The sequence below is a fragment of the Entelurus aequoreus genome, linkage group LG23, assembly GCF_033978785.1.
Source record: "Entelurus aequoreus isolate RoL-2023_Sb linkage group LG23, RoL_Eaeq_v1.1, whole genome shotgun sequence".
In the NCBI taxonomy this organism is placed as follows: domain Eukaryota; kingdom Metazoa; phylum Chordata; class Actinopteri; order Syngnathiformes; family Syngnathidae; genus Entelurus; species Entelurus aequoreus.
The window spans coordinates 7,463,583-7,483,582 of NC_084753.1; the positions used below are offsets into that span (position 1 = coordinate 7,463,583).

Here is a 20,000-nt window from a genome sequence, read left to right on the forward strand (position 1 = left end):
AACAAACTCGCATTTACCATAGTTCTACATTTTCTCTAACGCAAATTCCTCTCGCTTGAGAGTCCTTACAACAGAGTGGGGTTGTACGGTATACCGGTACTAGTAAAGTACCACGATACTAATTAATCATATTTGGTACTATACCGCCTCTAAAAAGTACCGGTACACCCATTCCCCTTTTTTTCTTTTAACGGGCATGACGGCGTGTCGTCACGTCATGACATTGCTGGTTTTACGAGCAGAGGAGCATGTTGGGCAGCGCGCACACACAGAGTACTTACAAGCAGTGTGTAGACAGAAAAGGGAGAATGGACGCATTTTGGTGTACAAAGTAAAGATAAAGGTGAAGTTATAACTAGGGATGATGCTCGAACCCGGTTTTCCCGGTTGTTCGATAAGAAAAGAACCGAGTCCTCGGACTCGAATCCCTTTTTGAGAACCGGTACCCAGTGTTTCCCATAAACTGTCAAGATACCTGTGGCGGTGGGGGCGTGGCTATGGGCGTGGTCACCATGACATCATCGAGTAATTTGCACAATTTACTACAATGATTTGATTTTCTCTAAAAAGGCTCAAAAAATGTATACTTACTAATTAATAATAACAGTTTTGTTTTAAACGTCCATCCATCCATTTTACAATATAATTACAACACTTTATGTACATATTTATATACAGATTTGAACAATAAGTTATTCACTGAAATATATTTATTAATTGTGGTTCTCACAAAAAATATATCTTATAAAATATAAAAGCTAAAATGTCTCTTAAAGCTCTGCCCCTTTAATTAGTGCATACTAAATAATTTAACTTTAGCCAACTACTACAACCATATTATTTACCAGCAACATAAAGTGAAACAGAGGCAGAGGTGTCCTGCCACAGTCAGTAACAAATAAACAGAAAACAGTAGTGGTGGTAGATAGACACAGAGCTTCATCAAACATCTGATCCACTGAACAAAGAGCTCCAAAAATCTTGAACTTTAGACTGCCATCAGTTTTACTCCCTACACTTAACCATGTGTTTCCTACTGCCTGCAGACTTTGCACCCTTTGTTATATACACATGTTGTGTTTCTAATAGAAATACATTTAATAAAGGCAACAAGAGAAGTATCCTATACTTCTCTTTTGTAAAGTAAATCTGAACAGCCGATATGGGCATCTACATCAACTATATGATTTGCCTGAGAAGCTGGAGTGGACCAAAAAAAAATAAATAAAATAAAATAATTTTTTTTTATTTGTGGCGGACGTAATTCTTTCGTGGCGGGCCGCCACAAATAAATGAATGTGTGGGAAACCCTGTATATATATATATATATATATACAGTATATATATACACATCTACATATACATATATATATCTACATATACATATATATACACACACATACATATATATACACACACATACATATATATATATATATATATATATATATATATATATATATATATATATATATATATATACATATATATACATACATATATATACATACATATATATACATATATATATATATATATATATACATATATATATATATATATATATATATATACATATATATATATATACATATATATATATATACATATATATATATATATACATATATATATATATACATATATATATATATATACATATATATATATATACATATATATATATATATATATATATATATATATATATACATATATATATATATATATATATATATATATATATATATATATATATATATATATATATATATACATATATATATATATATACATACAGTAATATTACGTCCACATGGCAGACATGCTGGCTATGCTCCAGACAATTGCGCACGTCTTGTTTACTTCATCACGACATCCAGTTTCGGCAGCGATGTTTTCGATGATCAAAGTCTTTTTTCGGTGGCCAAATGTTCGGTGCATCATTAGTCAACAGTGCACACATAATAGGCTATATATATCCATTCTTACTACAAAAACAAAGACCATGTTTTCTGCAAAAAAAACAACCCTCCAACGAGGGCTAATTATGTCACCACCATTGAGCGTGGCTGCCATGGTTCATTAGCGTCTTTTGCCATGTGCCTTTTTCCCCCAGAGCTGCTTCTTTACCCACAGCTATTTTCTTCTCCATCACCTCCCCTCACGTCTGCTGTTGCCACGTTTGCTGGAGCACAAAGGAACACGCATACCATCACTCCCTCTGCCCTCCGTAGGGACCTCCGTCTTGACAACCCCCGCCTTCCTTTACCGAGTCTTTCAACCGCCCGTCTCTCTCTTCCACGCCGTCTGTCTGACATCCTTTCAACGGCGGTCACAGTTGACAGCCGACTCAACTCCGGCGGTACAAAAAAACCCACAACAAAGACAACTAGAAGAGGCAATTCCTGAAGGAATTGCATGTGAATGCTCCAATGCTGAAGTTGAAGTGAAATGCTGACAGAATGTAGTATGAATGTAAGAATAGTGTGAATGTTGGAATGGTTTCAAAGTGGAAGAGTTCAAATTTCCAGGAAAACTGGAGTTTGGTTTGGAACTTGGGAAAGCATTAGTTTGAATGTCCAGGATGAGTGGAATGTGTTGATGGTGGAATAATTTGAATAGCTCAAAAAATGTGGGAATTGTGCAACTTGGTAAAATGTCCCATTCATTTCAATGGAAACTTCCTGGAAATTTGGGGAAAAGTGGTATTTTTAGAAAATGATTAGGAGCATGAAGTGGTTGTTTAAATTTCCAGGATGAATTGAATGTGTTGAAGGTGGAATGGCTTGAATAAGTTGAACAATGTGGGAATTGTGCAAGTTGGAAACATCTCCAATTCGTTTCAATGGTAACTTCCTGGAAATTTGGGGAAAAGTGGGATTTTTAGAAAAAGATTAGGAGCATGAATGTGCTGAATGAGCTGAATTGGTTGGTGTTGGAATTGTTAAAATCGGTCAAGAAATGTTGAAGTAGTAACAGTTTTTTAATTGAAAAATGGTATTACAGAATTTCGGGAAAACTGGGAATGTTTCTAGTTCCTAAACCGACTTGTTTTTTTGTCCAGACTAAGAAGAATGTTTTGACAGTGGAACGAAAAATGTGAAAGGAGTCATCGCACTAGAAAAAGGTTGGAAATAAGGATAGACAAAAACAGGAATTCCCGGAAATTTGTTGAACGTGGAAAAGTGGTTGTTTTTTGGATGGTAAGAGGCGGGGAGCGAACCTGCAACCCTCAGGTTTCTGGCACGGTTGCTCTACCCACTACGCCATGCCGCCCGTTTTAGGTGTAACTGTACAATACGAGCTATAGAGCTAGCCTACAACATTAGCAGGCTTACATTGAAATGTAACACTTAGCATGTGTGCTAACGATGGCATGCTAACAGTTAGCATGTCTCACATATCAAGTAACACGGCTGTAAGGTGAAGGGCTGCGGAAGTAGAGAAAGTGAAAAAACAGCAAAAAAAAGTTAGCATGCTTATATTAGCTTGCTAGCATGCTTATATTAGCTTGCTAGCATGCTAACATTTGCATGCTAACAGTTAACAAGTGTCACGTACTGAGTTATTTGACTCTGGGGTTAATGGAAGCAAATTTAGCTAAAACATATGCTTATGTTAGCATGCAAGCAAGCTAACATTAGCATGCTATCAGTTAGCTTGTGTCAAAAGTAGACAAGTGTGTGAACAAAATGAGACGTTAAGCACTGAGCGACGTGAAAGCAGGGCTGAGCTACAAGAGGAGGTCATATTGTCTTTTTGCCGTTTGTCTCAGAGCAATCGTCCATTAAGAGGTTATTCAATTGGTCCATTTTTTATTATTATTCGTGAATAGCGTCGCCATGGTAACATGAAATGTTGCCAACTTAAAGTACCACCGTAGGCGTGAGCGAGACCTTTCCGACGGTATAACATATGTGGGGGTTCGTTGGCCGGTTCGTCTTGTATTAATCGTGAGAGAAACGTGCGGAACTACAATAATAATAGTTGAGTGTCAGGTTCAAACACAGATGACATTTATTAAATAGACAAGAAGCAAGGAATTAAACAGAGACAGGATTCAATTTAGCTCAATGAGGAGAAACGTCTGGGCTGTACTCTTGCACAGTCTTACACCACGCTCTGACGAAAGGATTGCACGCCTCCTCTTTAATTTGGACTTTCCCTGATTACATGGCAACAGCTGTTTCTAAGGGGAGAGGGGGTCGTAAACAGCCGTTGTCCTCGGTCAAAGAAAAGATGCCTGGAACTTGCGTCAGGTCCTGCTTCCTCTCCGCTTTGTAGATCTCGGGTCAAGACAAGATCTTCCTGTGGATTACAGTAGATCAAAGAAACCGACACCTTCATGTCTCTTCCCATCGTACACAGTGGAGTTTTACAAGCCTTTTGGTTGGTAAGTTCAAAGACAGCATTTGTCTGCTCGCCGGGAACTTATGGGAACAGAAAGTTTTGTGATAACTTACATACAGTTAGACTGGTTGGGCAAACTCCCATGCTTTGTGGACTTGGAGAAGGCATTCGACCGTGTCCCTCGGGAAGTCCTGTAGGGAGTGCTCAGAGAGTATGGGGTATCGGACTCTCTGATTGTGGCGGTCCGCTCACTGTATGATCAGTGTCGGAGTTTGGTTCGCATTGCCGGCAGTAAGTCGGACACGTTTCCAGTGAGGGTTGGACTCCGCCAAGGCTGCCCTTTGTCACCCATTCTGTTCAGAACTTTTATGGACAGAATTTCTAGGCGCAGTCAAGGCGTTGAGGGGATCCGGTTCGGTGGCTGCAGGATTAGGTCTCTGCTTTTTGCAGATGATGTGGTCCTGATGGCTTCATCTGGCCAGGATCTTCAGCTCTCACTGGATCGGTTCGCAGCCGAGTGTGAAGCGACTGGGATGAGAATCAGCACCTCCAAGTCCGAGTCCATGGTTCTCGCCCGGGAAAGGGTGGAGTGCCATCTCCGGGTTGGGGAGGAGATCTTGCCCCAAGTGGAGGAGTTCAAGTACCTCGGAGTCTTGTTCACGAGTGAGGGAAGAGTGGATGGTGAGATCGACAGGCGGATCGGTGCGGCGTCTTCAGTAATGCGGACGCTGTATCGATCCGTTGTGGTGAAGAAGGAGCTGAGCCGTAAGGCAAAGCTCTCAATTTACCGGTCGATCTACGTACGTCCTCATACTCACCTATGGTCATGAGCTTTGGGTTATGACTGTAAGGACAAGATCACGGGTACAAGCGGCCGAAGTGAGTTTCCTCCGCCGGGTGGCGGGTCTCTCCCTTAGAGATAGGGTGAGAAGCTCTGTCATCCGGGGGGAGCTCAAAGTAAAGCCGCTGCTCCTCCACATGGAGAGGAGCCAGATGAGGTGGTTCGGGCATATGCTCAGGATGCCACCCGAACGCCTCCCTAGAGAGGTGTTTAGGGCACGTCCGACCGGTAGGAGGCCACGGGGAAGAAGACCCAGGACACGTTGGGAAGACTATGTCTCCCGGCTGGCCTGGGAACGCCTCGGGATCCCCCGGGAAGAGCTGGACGAAGTGGCTGGGGAGAGGGAAGTCTGGGCTTCCCTGCTTAGGCTGCTGCCCCCGCGCCCCGACCTCGGATAAGCGGAAGAAGATGGATGGATGGATGGATGGATACATACAATTATTCTGACAATGAGCAATAACAATATGGGCTGCTTGCATTGCAGCAGGCTCATAATAAATAGAAAAGCATAAGTGTGAAATTTGGAGCATTCACACAATAAAGACTTCCTGGCACACACAGCGACGTGTTCATTAAAGGTTTCTGCAGAGACACATTTATTCATGTTTGTGTGTCAGAAGGGAAAATAAAACAGGTTTGAGGAGGAAAACCACAGAAAGAGGAGAGAAGGTGTCTGACTCCCGTCTCCTTCTCCCTTTGTGCCAGGCTGTGGAAGGAATGTGAGATGATTGAGAGTGGATGTGTGTATATGTGTATAGATTTGTGTAGATGTGTGTATATGTGTGTAGATGTGAAAGAAGTAGTGAGTGTGAAACATATGCAAGTGTGTAACTAAGAGACTGCTCCACCTGTGTTCCCTCACAGCTCCTCCTGGTGTCATCCCTTATCTCTCCTCACCCAGCTCCCTTCCTCCGTCAGACTCTCTATAGCATTCTTTTATTACAGCGCTTGATGATGACGAGAACTTAATTGCGGCGGCAGGGCACGACGGGAGCTGTGGGAACGGGCACTGATCAAGAGTGATAGAGAATAAGGAGAGATAGACCGAGGGCCGTGGCAGGATGGATAGAATGAGTCAGATAAGTGCCGTGGGGGGTCTTGTCATGAGTGGAACCAAGTCACCCGCAGCCATGATGTCTGAGAGAGAGAGAGACACACTCTCAGACATGCACAGCTTGACGTGTCGTGGAACATTTGGATGGAGAGTCAACCAAGGTCAACTGAGACAGGCGCACGCAAAGTCTGATTCACTATGTGATGCTATTGTTTATGGGTACGCTTCTCAATAACGGTATTATTGCCACATACAGTATTCGTTTTTTTTAATTTTGGCCTCCTACTGGTCGGACATCCAGGTCGAGGCGTCCAGGGGGCATCCTGACCAGGTGCCCTAACCACCTCATCTGGCTACTCTTGGCTTCTTAACTCAGAGCTCCTCCCGAATGAGAGCTTCTCAGCCTAACTCTAAGGGAGAGCCCCACCACCCGGCGAAGGAAACTCTTTTCAACGGCTTGTACCCGTAATCTTGTCTTTTCAGTCATAACCCAAAAGCTCAGGACCACAGGTGAGGATGGTAAATTGAGAGCTTTGCCTTCCGGATCAGCTCCTTCTTTACCACAATGGATCGATGCAGTGTCCGCATTACTGAAGACGCCGCACCGATCCGCCTGTCGATCTCACGATCCACTCTTCCCTCACTCGTGAACAAGATTCCGAGGTACGTGAACTCCTCCACTTGGGGAAAGATCTCCTCCCCAACCCTGAGATGGCACTGCACCCTGTGAGAAACATGGACTCAGACTTGGAGGTGCTGATTCTCATCACAAACTCTCCGAGGTTTCTCATTGTGCCCATTGAGTTTTTTCTTGCCCTGATGGGGGATCTGAGCCATTGGATATTGTTGTGGCTTGTGCAGCTCTTTGAAACACTTGTGATTAAGGGCTATATAAATAAACTTTGATTGATTGATTGATTGACTGATTGATTGATTGACAGTTGCTTCACACTCGGCTGCGAACCGATCCAGTGAGAGCTGAAGATCCTGGCCAGATGAAGCCATCAGAACCACATCATCTAATCCCGCAGCCACCAAACCAGATCCCCTCAACGCCCTGACTGCGCCTAGAAATTCTGTCCATAAAAGGTATGAACAGAATCGGTGACAAAGGACAGCCCTGGCAGAGTCCAAACCTGACTAAAAACGGGTCCGACTTACTCCTGGCGATGCAGACCAAGCTCTGACACGATCATAGAGGGAGCGAACTGCCACGACCACACAGTCCGGTACCCCATACTCTCTGAGCACTCCCCACAGGACTTTCAAAGAAACACGGTCCAATGCCTTCTCTTAAGTCCACAAAGCACAAGTAGACTGGTTGGGCAAACTCCCATGCACTAGTCAATTGACTAATTATTGTCTCTCTCATACTGTATATCATGGGATTCAATACGATCTTGGGGAGCCCGTGTAAAGAAGCTAAAATGACTATTTTGGATTAGGTGTGAAAAAGGAATGACAAGAGTGTAGATAGGAAGGAAAGAGATGATAGGTGTGTAGTCATTCCAAGTTCAGTGTGACATGCTTGCTGGGGAGAAACAAATGTGTAGAACAGGGGTGCCCATTACGTCGATTGCGAGCTACCGGTCGATCGCGGAGGGTGTGTCAGTCGATTGCCAGCCAGGCATTAAAAAAATAGTCCTAAAAATGAGCGATCATAAATCTTCACTATGACGTCACTTTCGTCACTTGATTGACATTCACGGCACCCGAGGGTCTTCTGAGATGACGCTGGCTGCTGCCAGCTCATTATTAAGAAAAAATTACCGACAGGAAGGCGAGAAACACTTTTTATTTCAACAGACTCTGGCATCAAAACTCCAAAGACCGACTGCACAGTTGCACAATAAAAGCACTGCTTCATCCTGCCTGCGCTAACAAAATAAGAGTCTCAGAAAGCTGGCGTGCACAAGCTAGCAAGCTACGGAGTTTGCCGCCAATGTATTTCTTGTAAAGTGTATACAAAGGAGTATGGAAGCTGGACAAATAAGATGCCAAAAAGCAACCACTTTCATGTGGTATTGGACAGAAAGGAGGACTTTTTTTCTCCTCCATTTGAAAATGCGGACGTTATCAGCACCACTGTCTGATTCCGATCAATTCAAGTCATCACAATCTGGTAATACACCAACTTATATTCTTGTCTTCATGAAAGAAAGGAATCTATACGTGTTAAACATGCTTGCATTATCTTTAAACACCTTTAACTTGTTAACAATATTAACTATATGTGTTAAACATGCTTGTATTATCTTTAAACACCTTTAATTTGTTAACAATATTAACTACATGTGTTAAACATGCTTGTATTATCATTAAACACCTTTAACTTGTTAACAATATTAACTATATGTGTTAAACATGCTTGTATTACCATTAAACACCTTTAACGTGTTAACATTAACTATATGTGTTAAACATGCTTGTATTATCTTTAAACACCTTTAACTTGTTAACAATATTAACTATATGTATTAAACATGCTTGTATTATCATTAAACACCTTTAACTTGTTAACATTAACTATATGTGTTAAACATGCTTGTATTATCTTTAAACACCTTTAACTTGTTAACAATATTAACTATATGTATTAAACATGCTTGTATTATCATTAAACACCTTTAATTTATTAACAATATTAACTATATGTGTTAAACATGCTTGTATTATCTTTAAACACCTTTAACTTGTTAACAATATTAACTATATGTGTTAAACATGCTTGTATTATCATTAAACACCTTTAACTTGTTAAAAATATTAACTATATGTGTTAAACATGCTTGTATTACCATTAAACACCTTTAACGTGTTAACATTAACTATATGTGTTAAACATGCTTGTATTATCTTTAAACACCTTTAACTTGTTAACAATATTAACTATATGTATTAAACATGCTTGTATTATCATTAAACACCTTTAATTTATTAACAATATTAACTATATGTGTTAAACATGCTTGTATTATCTTTAAACACCTTTAATTTGTTAACAATATTAACTATATGTGTTAAACATGCTTGTATTATCATTAAACACCTTTAACTTGTTAACAATATTAACTATATGTATTAAACATGCTTGTATTACCATTAAACACCTTTAACGTGTTAACATTAACTATATGTGTTAAACATGCTTGTATTATCTTTAAACACCTTTAACTTGTTAACAATATTAACTATATGTATTAAACATGCTTGTATTATCATTAAACACCTTTAACTTGTTAACATTAACTATATGTGTTAAACATGCTTGTATTATCTTTAAACACCTTTAACTTGTTAACAATATTAACTATATGTATTAAACATGCTTGTATTATCTTTAAACACCTTTAACTTGTTAACAATATTAACTATATGTATTAAACATGCTTGTATTATCATTAAACACCTTTAATTTATTAACAATATTAACTATATGTGTTAAACATGCTTGTATTATCTTTAAACACCTTTAATTTGTTAACAATATTAACTATATGTGTTAAACATGCTTGTATTATCATTAAACACCTTTAACTTGTTAACAATATTAACTATATGTATTAAACATGCTTGTATTACCATTAAACACCTTTAACGTGTTAACATTAACTATATGTGTTAAACATGCTTGTATTATCTTTAAACACCTTTAACTTGTTAACAATATTAACTATATGTATTAAACATGCTTGTATTATCATTAAACACCTTTAACTTGTTAACATTAACTATATGTGTTAAACATGCTTGTATTATCTTTAAACACCTTTAACTTGTTAACAATATTAACTATATGTATTAAACATGCTTGTATTATCATTAAACACCTTTAATTTATTAACATTATTAACTATATGTGTTAAACATGCTTGTATTATCATTAAACACCTTTAATTTATTAACAATATTAACTATATGTGTTAAACATGCTTGTATTATCTTTAAACACCTTTAACTTGTTAACAATATTAACTATATGTATTAAACATGCTTGTGTTATCATTAAACACCTTTAATTTATTAACAATAATAACTATGTGTTAAACATGCTTGTATTATCATTAAACACCTTTAATTTATTAACAATATTAATTATATGTGTTAAACATTCTTACATTATCATTAAAAACCTTTAACTTGTTAACAAAAACATATATTTCATAAATAAGTAAATATGAATTATATATATGAATGAGGTAGATCCCCGCGACTTGATCAATTGAAAAGTAGCTCGCCTGCAGAAAAAGTGTGAGCACCCCTGCTGTAGAAGATTTGACATGGTTTTTAAAAGCTTGTAAAAAGCTCAAACATGTATCCCTACTTTTACAACTGACTGAGACTTGTTACAAGAGTTATTGCTGATGCTACTAATGAGCATTAGAAACAATGGTAAAGGATGACAACATTTGAGATGAATATTTAACGCTTTGAGTACCTTGAAGGTAGAAAAGCGCTATACAAGTATAACCCATTTATCATTTATAACATAAAAAAGCAGGAGCTATTAATGCACATCTAAATGTGCTGCTTATTAAGAATCAAAAATATGAACAACACAAGCAATATTTGGTCTGCTATCAAGGCTGCACCATAAGAGATAAGATACGTTACAAGTAAGTCCCCTTTTAAGATCCTCTGGGAATAACACAAAAACACACAAACATCTATTTTTGATCCTGTCAACCTTACAAAATACCTCTCACAATGATTGAACACATTCTATATGCAGTTGTACACATTAAGAAACAATTACAGGCACGTGGTATAATGCATGCCGTTACACAACATCACATCTGTCGAAGCAGCTGAGGAAATAAGGAACATATTGAAATCATTTACTGTAAAGATTCAGACTAAGGCTGCAGCTAACGATTATTTTTCTATCGATTAATCTATAGATTATTTTTTCGATTAATCGGTTAATCTATAGATTATTTTTTCGATTAATCTATAGATTATTTTTTCCTTTTGCCGATTATTTTTTTATTCAAAATGAAGATGAAAAAATAAATGTAGGCCCGTTTTTTCAAAAGGCATGGCTTTTATTTACAAAAAAAAAAGAAGTATGGCCACTCAGTCAACATTGACAACAACATGACTAAATATTCTGTAACAATGTAAACATTTAAAACTTTTAACATTTAACAAAATTAAAAGTAGCTTATTTGCTTTTTAATGTGCAAATATAAAAGTCAACATCCAGTGCAAATCTTAATATTCTGCAATAGTATAAGCATTTCAAAAGTAAAAGTATTGCTTTTTTTGCTTTAAAATGTACAAAAATAAAGATAAACATCCAATACAAAAAAGTGCAAAACGAAATATTCTGTAACAACAGTGTAAACATTTCAACAAAAGTGAAAGTATTGCTTATTTGCTAAAATGTGCAAAAATAAAGATAAACATCCAATACAAAAAACTGCCAATCTAAATATTCTGGAGCACTGTAAACATTAAGTATTGCTTTTAAAATGTGCAAAATAAACATCCAGTCCAACACAGTACACAATAACCAATTCTACTCATTCCAGTGAGTGTCTAACAGTTGTAATGAAGAAAGGTTAGCATGTCTACATGCTTTGGTTCTTTTCTTGTTTACAATATTCCCAGCAGCTGAAAATAGGCGCTCAGAAGGGGTCGATGTGGCTGGAACTGAGAGGTAATTAGCCTTCACCTCAAGCCAGGATTGCGAGCGAGCTGAGCTGCAGTTTAAGTTTCTAGAAGGTCAACGGGCTCATAGTGATGTTACTAGTAGTTGACTGGGAGGTGTTTATTATCATTTGGGGAGAGTCTGCTGCCTGATGCTCACCTGCTAAACACCTATCTGCTCGACGCTGAAGCGATGACTACATGCGCTCTGAATACGCACTGCTGATTGGCTGATAATGCTGCGTGTGTACCAATCAGATGGTTGTGTGGGTGGGACAATGCTGCGTGTGTACCAATCAGATGGTTGTGTGGGTGGGACAATGCTGCGTGTGTACCAATCAGATGGTTGTGTGGGTGGGACAATGCTGCGTGCTGAGACAGAGGCAGACGGAGCAAAGCAGCTTGTTAAAGGCCTACTGAAATGAATTTTTTTTATTTAAACGGGGATAGCAGATCTATTCTATGTGTCATACTTGATCATTTCGCGATATTGCCATATTTTTGCTGAAAGGATTTAGTATAGAACAACGACGATAAAGATTGCAACTTTTGGTATCTGATAAAAAAAAGGCTTGCCCCTACCGGAAGTAGCGTGACGTAGTCAGTTGAACATATACGCAAAGTTCCCTATTGTTTACAATGATGGCCGCATGAAGTGAGAGAGATTCGGACCGAGAAAGCGACAATTTCCCCATTAATTTGAGCGAGGATGAAAGATTTGTGGATGAGTAAAGTGCAAGTGAAGGACTAGTGGGGAGTTGAAGCTATTCAGATAGGGAAGATGCTGTAAGAGCCGGGGGTGACCTGATATTCAGCTGGGAATGACTACAACAGTAAATAAACACAAGACATATATATACTCTATTAGCCACAACACAACCAGGCTTATATTTAATATGCCACAAATTAATCCTGCATAAAAACACCTGCGTGTTTGTTATGCTAGCTCCTAGCTCCTCTGCTAGCTCCTAGCTCCATAGAACACGCCAATACAATTCAAACACCTGATCAACACACACCATCACTCAGCCCAAAAGACCGTTTCCTTAACCCAAGGTTCATAAAGCTTATATATTTTTAAAAAGTTACGTACGTGACGCGCACATACGGTCAAGTTATCGAATGTTTAGCAGCCAAGGCTGCATACTCACGGTACCTGATATTCAGCTGGGAATGACTACAACAGTAAATAAACACAAGACATATATATACTCTATTAGCCACAACACAACCAGGCTTATATTTAATATGCCACAAATTAATCCTGCATAATAACACCTGCGTGTTTGTTATGCTAGCTCCTAGCTCCTCTGCTAGCTCCTAGCTCCATAGAACACGCCAATACAATTCAAACACCTGATCAACACACACAATCACTCAGCCCAAAAGACCGTTCACCTAACCCAAGGTTCATAAAGCTTATATATTTTTAAAAAGTTACGTACGTGACGCGCACGTAGGTACGGTATGTGTTATGCTAGCTCCTCTGCTAGCTCCTAGCTCCATAGAACACGCCAATACAATTCAAACACATGATCAACACACACAATCACTCAGCCCAAAAGACCGTTCACCTAATCCAAGGTTCATAAAGCTTATATATTTTTAAAAAGTTACGTACGTGACGCGCACGTAGGTACGGTACGTGTTATGCTAGCTCCTCTGCTAGCTCCTAGCTCCATAGAACACGCCAATACAATTCAAACACATGATCAACACACACAATCACTCAGCCCAAAAGACCGTTCACCTAACCCAAGGTTCATAAAGCTTATATATTTTAAAAAAGTTACGTACATACGCAAAAAAAAGCCAAAGCTGCATACTCACAGTAGCACGTCTGCGTCTTTGTCATCCAAATCAAAGTAATCCTGGTAAGAGTCTGTGTTGTCCCAGTTCTCTACAGGCGTCTGTGTATCCAAATCAAAAGTCCTCCTGGTTAGAGTCTCTGTTATCCGAGTTCTTCCATCTTGACTGCATCTTTCGGGAATGTAAACAAAGAAGCGCCGGCTGTGTACTGTTGTGGCTGACTACGTTCGAAAAATACGTCCATTTCGCACCGACAACTTTCTTCTTTGCTTGCTTGGCTTCCTTCTCCATAATGCAATGAACAAATTGCAACAGATTCACCAACACAGATGTCCAGAATACTGTGGAATTATGAAATGAAAACAGAGCTTTTTCGTATCGACTTCAATGTGGAAGGCATACCCGTGTTCGCCGGGCTACGTCACGCGCATACGTCATCCTCAGAGGCGTTTCGAACCGGAAGTTTAGCGGCAAATTTAAAATGTCACTTTATAAGTTAACCCGGCCGTATTGGCATGTGTTATAATGTTAAGATTTCATCATTGATATATAAACTATCAGACTGCGTGGTCGGTAGTAGTGGCTTTCAGTAGGCCTTTAAGACTTTAGCTTAGAAACTCGTTCGGTACACCCCCGTACCGAACCGAAAGCCCCGCACCGAAACGGTTCAATACCAAACACGTACCGTTACACCCCTAGCAGATACAAATGACACATTCATGTTTTTGTGTAATGATGACAACGTATGCTCGCGCGGACGATTGACTAGTTGATGGTTTTCTTTTCAAATGTTCGTTTATAGCCGTTGTGCTGCTATGATAGGCCATTTCCGCTCGACACAGTGTGCATACAACAACATTATTAGGCCGTTTATTGAAATACACCCACACTATTGGCATGCTTTCCCCCCCTCGCTCGCACCGCTCGCATCTTCTTCTTTGATCGTCTGCTTTGCGCTTCGCCATGACGGTAGTGTGACGTCATTATGCGACGCGTCGACGCACAAAAACGGCGTCGACGTATTTACGTAACCGATGACGTCGACTACGTCGACGCGTCGTTTCAGCCTTAATTCAGACATCGCCAACAAACCACATTCTTTTCAAATAAATGATTTACAACTTAGAGAATTCAGGAATACGCCAACCACAAGTAGGGATTTATTGTCTATTGTAGGGTTGTCCCGATACCAGTATTTTAGTACCAGTACCAAAATGTATTTTGATACTTTTCTAAACAAAGGGGACCACAAAAAATGTCATTATTGTCTTTATTTGAACAAAAATGTTAGTGTACATGAAACATATGTTTATTATTGTCATTTAGTCCTTAAATAAAATAGTGAACATACCGTATTTTCCGCACCATAAGCCGCACCTAAAAACCACAATTTTTCTCAAAAGCAGACAGTGCGGCTAATAACCCGGTGCGCCTTATATATGGATTAATATTAATATTTATTTTCAGAAAGTTTAGGTCTCGCAACTACGGTAAACAGCCGCCATCTTTTTTCCCCGTAAAAGAGGAAGCGCTTCTTCTTCTACGGTAAGCAACCGCCCCCATAGAAGAGGAAGCGCTTCTTCTTCTATTGTAAGCAACCGCCAAGGTGAGCACCCGCCCCCGTAGAAGAAGAAGCGCGCGGATATTACATTTCATTTCATTTGTGTGTTTCTGTAAAGACCACAAAATGGCTCCTACTAAGAGACACGCGTACAAGGTTCCACTGACTTTTGATATTCCTGTGAACCGCACTGTGGATACAACGGGAACACGTACAGTGAATATTCGCACCACAGGGAATGAGAAGTCGTCCTAATGTGGTTCTAGCTTGCCATGCTAACTGCCAGAAACTTCCACCCACGGTGATATTCAAAAGGAAGACCTTGCCAAAAAAGAACTTTCCAGCCGGCGTCATCATAAAAGCTAACTCGAAGGGATGGATGGATGAAGAAAAGATGAGCGAGTGGTTGATAGACGTTTACGCGAAGAGACCGGGTGACTTTTTTCACGCAGCTCTGTCCCTGTTGATCTATGACTGCATGCGCGTCCACATCACAGATGGTGTCAAAAAACAAGTGAAGCACACCGAAGAAGAAGAAGAATTCGAGGGATTTGTGGATGAGTAATAACTTCAGAAAGTAAGCTTTAAATGTTTATTTTGTGTGTTGTGTGACACTAACGTATGAGCAACGTTGAGTTATTGATGTTGCTATTGCTCTGCACTATTTTGAGTGTTACTATTTTTGTGATTGCACATTTGCACATTACATTTTGGGAGTGAACAGAGTTGTTAGAACGCTGGTTTGTAATATATTATTAAAGTTTGACTGACCTATCTGACTGTTTTGTTGACATTCCCTTTAGCGCAGCGTAGGTGCGGCTAATAACACGGGGCGGCTAATAGGTAAACAAAGTTTTGAAATATGCCATTCATTGAAGGTGCGGCTTACAACACGGGGCGGCTTATGGTGCGGAAAATACGGTACTAGACAACTTGTCTTTTAGTAGTAAGTAAACAAACAAAGACTCATAATTAGTCTGCTGACGTATGCAATAACATATTGTGTCATTTATACACCTATTATTTCGTACACATTATGAGGGACAAACTGTAAAAAATTGATTATTAATCTACTTGTTCATTTACTGTAAATATCTGCTTTTTTTCAGTTTTAACATGTTCTATCTACACTTCTGTTAAAAAGTAATAATCACTTATTCTTCTCTTGTTTGATACTTTACATTAGTTTTGGATGATACCACACACTTAGGTATGGATGCGATACCAAGTTGTTACAGGATCATACATTGGTCATATTCAAAGTCCTCATGTGACCAGGGACATATTTCCTGTGTTTATAAACATAATATACATTTTAAAAGAAGGACGCTAAAAAATATCGATGTAATCATAGTAGTATCGACAAGATACGTTCTTGTACTTGGTATCATTAGAGTGGATGTCAGGTGTAGATCCACCCATGGCATTTGTTTACATTGTGACGCCGGTGAGCTATTGTATCCTCCTACGGTGTGTAGTGCATGTTTAGCTATTTCTTCTCCTCCAGTGATAATGCTACTCGTAAGAAACTTACTTTATTTGTTGCAATGCAGGCCAGGATTAGTGATTTAGAAGTAGCTAAAACACTGCAGATGGATGTTAGGTGCTAGCTCGCTAGCCATGTCTTAAAGCAGCTCTTCCTGCGGGTGTTTCAGTGTTATAACTTCACTTTTATCTTTACTTTTTACACCAAAATGCGTCCGTTCTCCCTTTTCTGTCTACACACTGTGTCTGCTTGTAAGTACTCTGTGTGTGTGCGCTGCCCAACATGCTCCTCTGCTGGTAAAACCAGCAATGTCACGAGGTGACGACGCGCCGTCATGCACAACTCATAGAAGGGATTTTACATTTATTATAAATGTTTTATTTATTTATTTGATCTATGAGGGTTTACTGATGTACATGTAATGAACGCATTATATAGCAAAAGGTTGTATCTACTAACTGAGCAGGTCACTACAGTGGTTACAGTTACAGGTTTGTTTATTCTCTACAAATTGGCCCTAAACTTACATTTAATGGGAACCATTCAGAAGAAAAAGTGTCAGTGATATCAAATGTAAGTCGAACCTTGAAGCTACTCCCCTGTGCGACCTCAAATATGATAATAGTTTCAGCATGTGTGTCAAATGTATGTCAAGTGTGTGTATTTAGTGTTGACTTCCTGCTCTCTGGACCAGGTTTTAGTGTTAGGAGTAGATATCACTTTGTGGTTTTCTCATCAAAATCTATGCGAGCTGCACCAGGGGTGAAGAGCACACATGGACATGCAATGTGACATACTGTAGTTACTGTGGAGGACGTACACTAGGAACATTTAGTCATGGTATAAGTATGTGATTTAGACATCTCATACTGCAGTGTTTCCCACACATTCATTTATTTGTGGCGGCCTGCAACGAAAGAATTACGTCCGCCACAAATAAAAAATAATATATATATATATTTATTGTCCTGTCCAGTTTCTCAGGCAAATCATATAGTTGATGTAGATGCCCATATAGGCTGTTCACATTTACTTTATTAAAGAGAAGTGTAGGATACTTCTCTTATTGCCTTATTTGTATTTGACCACTACTGTTTTCTGTTGATTTGTTACTGACTGTGGCAGGACACCTCTGCCTCTGTTTCACTTTATGTTGCTGGTAAATAATATGGTTGTAGTAGTAGGCTAAAGTTAAATTATTTAGTATGCACTAATTAAAGGGGCAGAGCTTTAAGAGACATTTTAGCTTTTATATTTTATAAGATATATTTTTTGTAAGAACCACAATTAACAAATATATTTCAGTGAATAACTTATTGTTCAAATCTGTATATAAATATGTACATAAAGTGTTGTAAATATATTGTAAAATGGATGGATGGATGGATGGATGTTTAAAACAAAACTATTATTAATTAGTAAGTATACATTTTTTGAGCCTTTTTAGAGAAAATCATATCATTGTAGTAAATTATGCAAATTACTCGATGATGTCATGGTGACCACGCCCATAGCCACGCCCACGGCCACGCCCCCACCGCCACAGGTATCTTGGCAGTTTATGGGAAACACTGTACTGTACACGTACTGTTACTGTATAATAAATATAAGTAAGTGATTTAGACATCTCATACTGTATACGTACTGTTACTGTATGATAAAATAAATGCTTGTCCACTCATAATCCCTTTAGCATTTGTGACTTGATGAGTCCATTGAATAAAACTGAAACATTCCTATGAGGTATTTGTAGACATCTATTGTTATGTACCATTTCAAAGACAAAAATGTGATTGTAATACTGTGTGTGTATATATATATATATATATATATATATATATATATATATATATATATATATATATATATATATTGGGGCTGCAACAACTAATCGATTAAAATCGATTATTAAAATAGTTGCCGATTAATTTAGTCATCGATTTGTTGGATCTATGCTATGCGCATGCGCAGACGTTTGTTTTTTTTTCCTTAAATAATTGTATTTTTTATTTTTTTTTTAATAAACCTTTATTTATGAACTGCAACATGTACAAACAGCTGAGAAACAATAATCGAAATAAGTATGGTGCCAGTATGCTGGTTTTTTTTTCAATAAAATACTGGAAAGGATAGAAATGTAGTTTGTCTCTTTTATCCGATTATTAATCGAAGTAATAATCAACAGATTAATCGATTATCAAATGAATCGTTAGTTGCAGCCCTAATATATATACATATACATACATACTAGGGGTGTGGGAAAAAATCGATTCGAATTGCGATTCTCACGTTGTGCAATTCAGAATCGATTCTCATTTTTTAAAAATCTATTTTATTTTTTAAAATAAAAAATACAAAATCAATCCAACAAAACAATACACAGCAATACCATAACAATGCAATCCAATTCCAAAAGCAAACCCGACCCAGCAACACTCAGAACTGCAATAAACAGAGCAATTGAGAGGAGACACAAACACCACACAGAACAAACCAAAAGTAGTGAAACAAAAATGAATATTATCAACAACAGTATCAATATTAGTTACAATTTCAACATAGCAGTGATTACAAATCCCTCATTGACATTATCATTAGACATTAAAAAAAAAAGAACAATAGTGTCAGAGTGGCTTACACTTGCATCGCATCTCATAAGCTGGACAACACACTGTGTCCAATATTTTCACAAAGATAAAATAAGTCATATTTTTGGTTCATTTAATAGTTAAAACAAATTTACATTATTGCAAACAGTTGATAAAACATTGCCCTTTACAATTATAAAAGCTTTTTACAAAAATCTACTACTCTGCTGGCATGTCAGCAGACTGGGGTAGATCCTGCTGAATTCTATGTATTGAATGAATAGAGAATCCTTTTGAATCGGGAAAATATCGTTTTTGAATCGAGAATCGTGTTGAATTGAAAAAAAAAAAAGATTTTGAATCGAATCGTGACCCCAAGAATCGATATTGAATCGAATCGTGGGACACCCAAAGATTCACAGCCCTAATACATACATATATAATATATACATATATACTGTATATGTATATACATATATATATATACATATATGTATATACATATACATATACACTACCGTTCAAAAGTTTGGGGTCACATTGAAATGTCCTTGTTTTTGAAGGAAAAGCACTGTACTTTTCAATGAAGATAACTTTAAACTAGTCTTAACTTGAAAGAAATACTCTCTATACATTGCTAATGTGGTAAATGACTA

The 20,000-nt window shown here is 38.2% G+C and overlaps 1 protein-coding gene across 2 annotated transcripts in view; it reads right to left on the minus strand.

Moving 5' to 3' along the window:
• Window positions 1-20,000, minus strand: part of LOC133640616 (SERTA domain-containing protein 4-like) — a 54,818-nt gene that overhangs the window by 17,415 nt on the left and 17,403 nt on the right. The gene's annotated exons all lie outside the window — the stretch shown is intronic.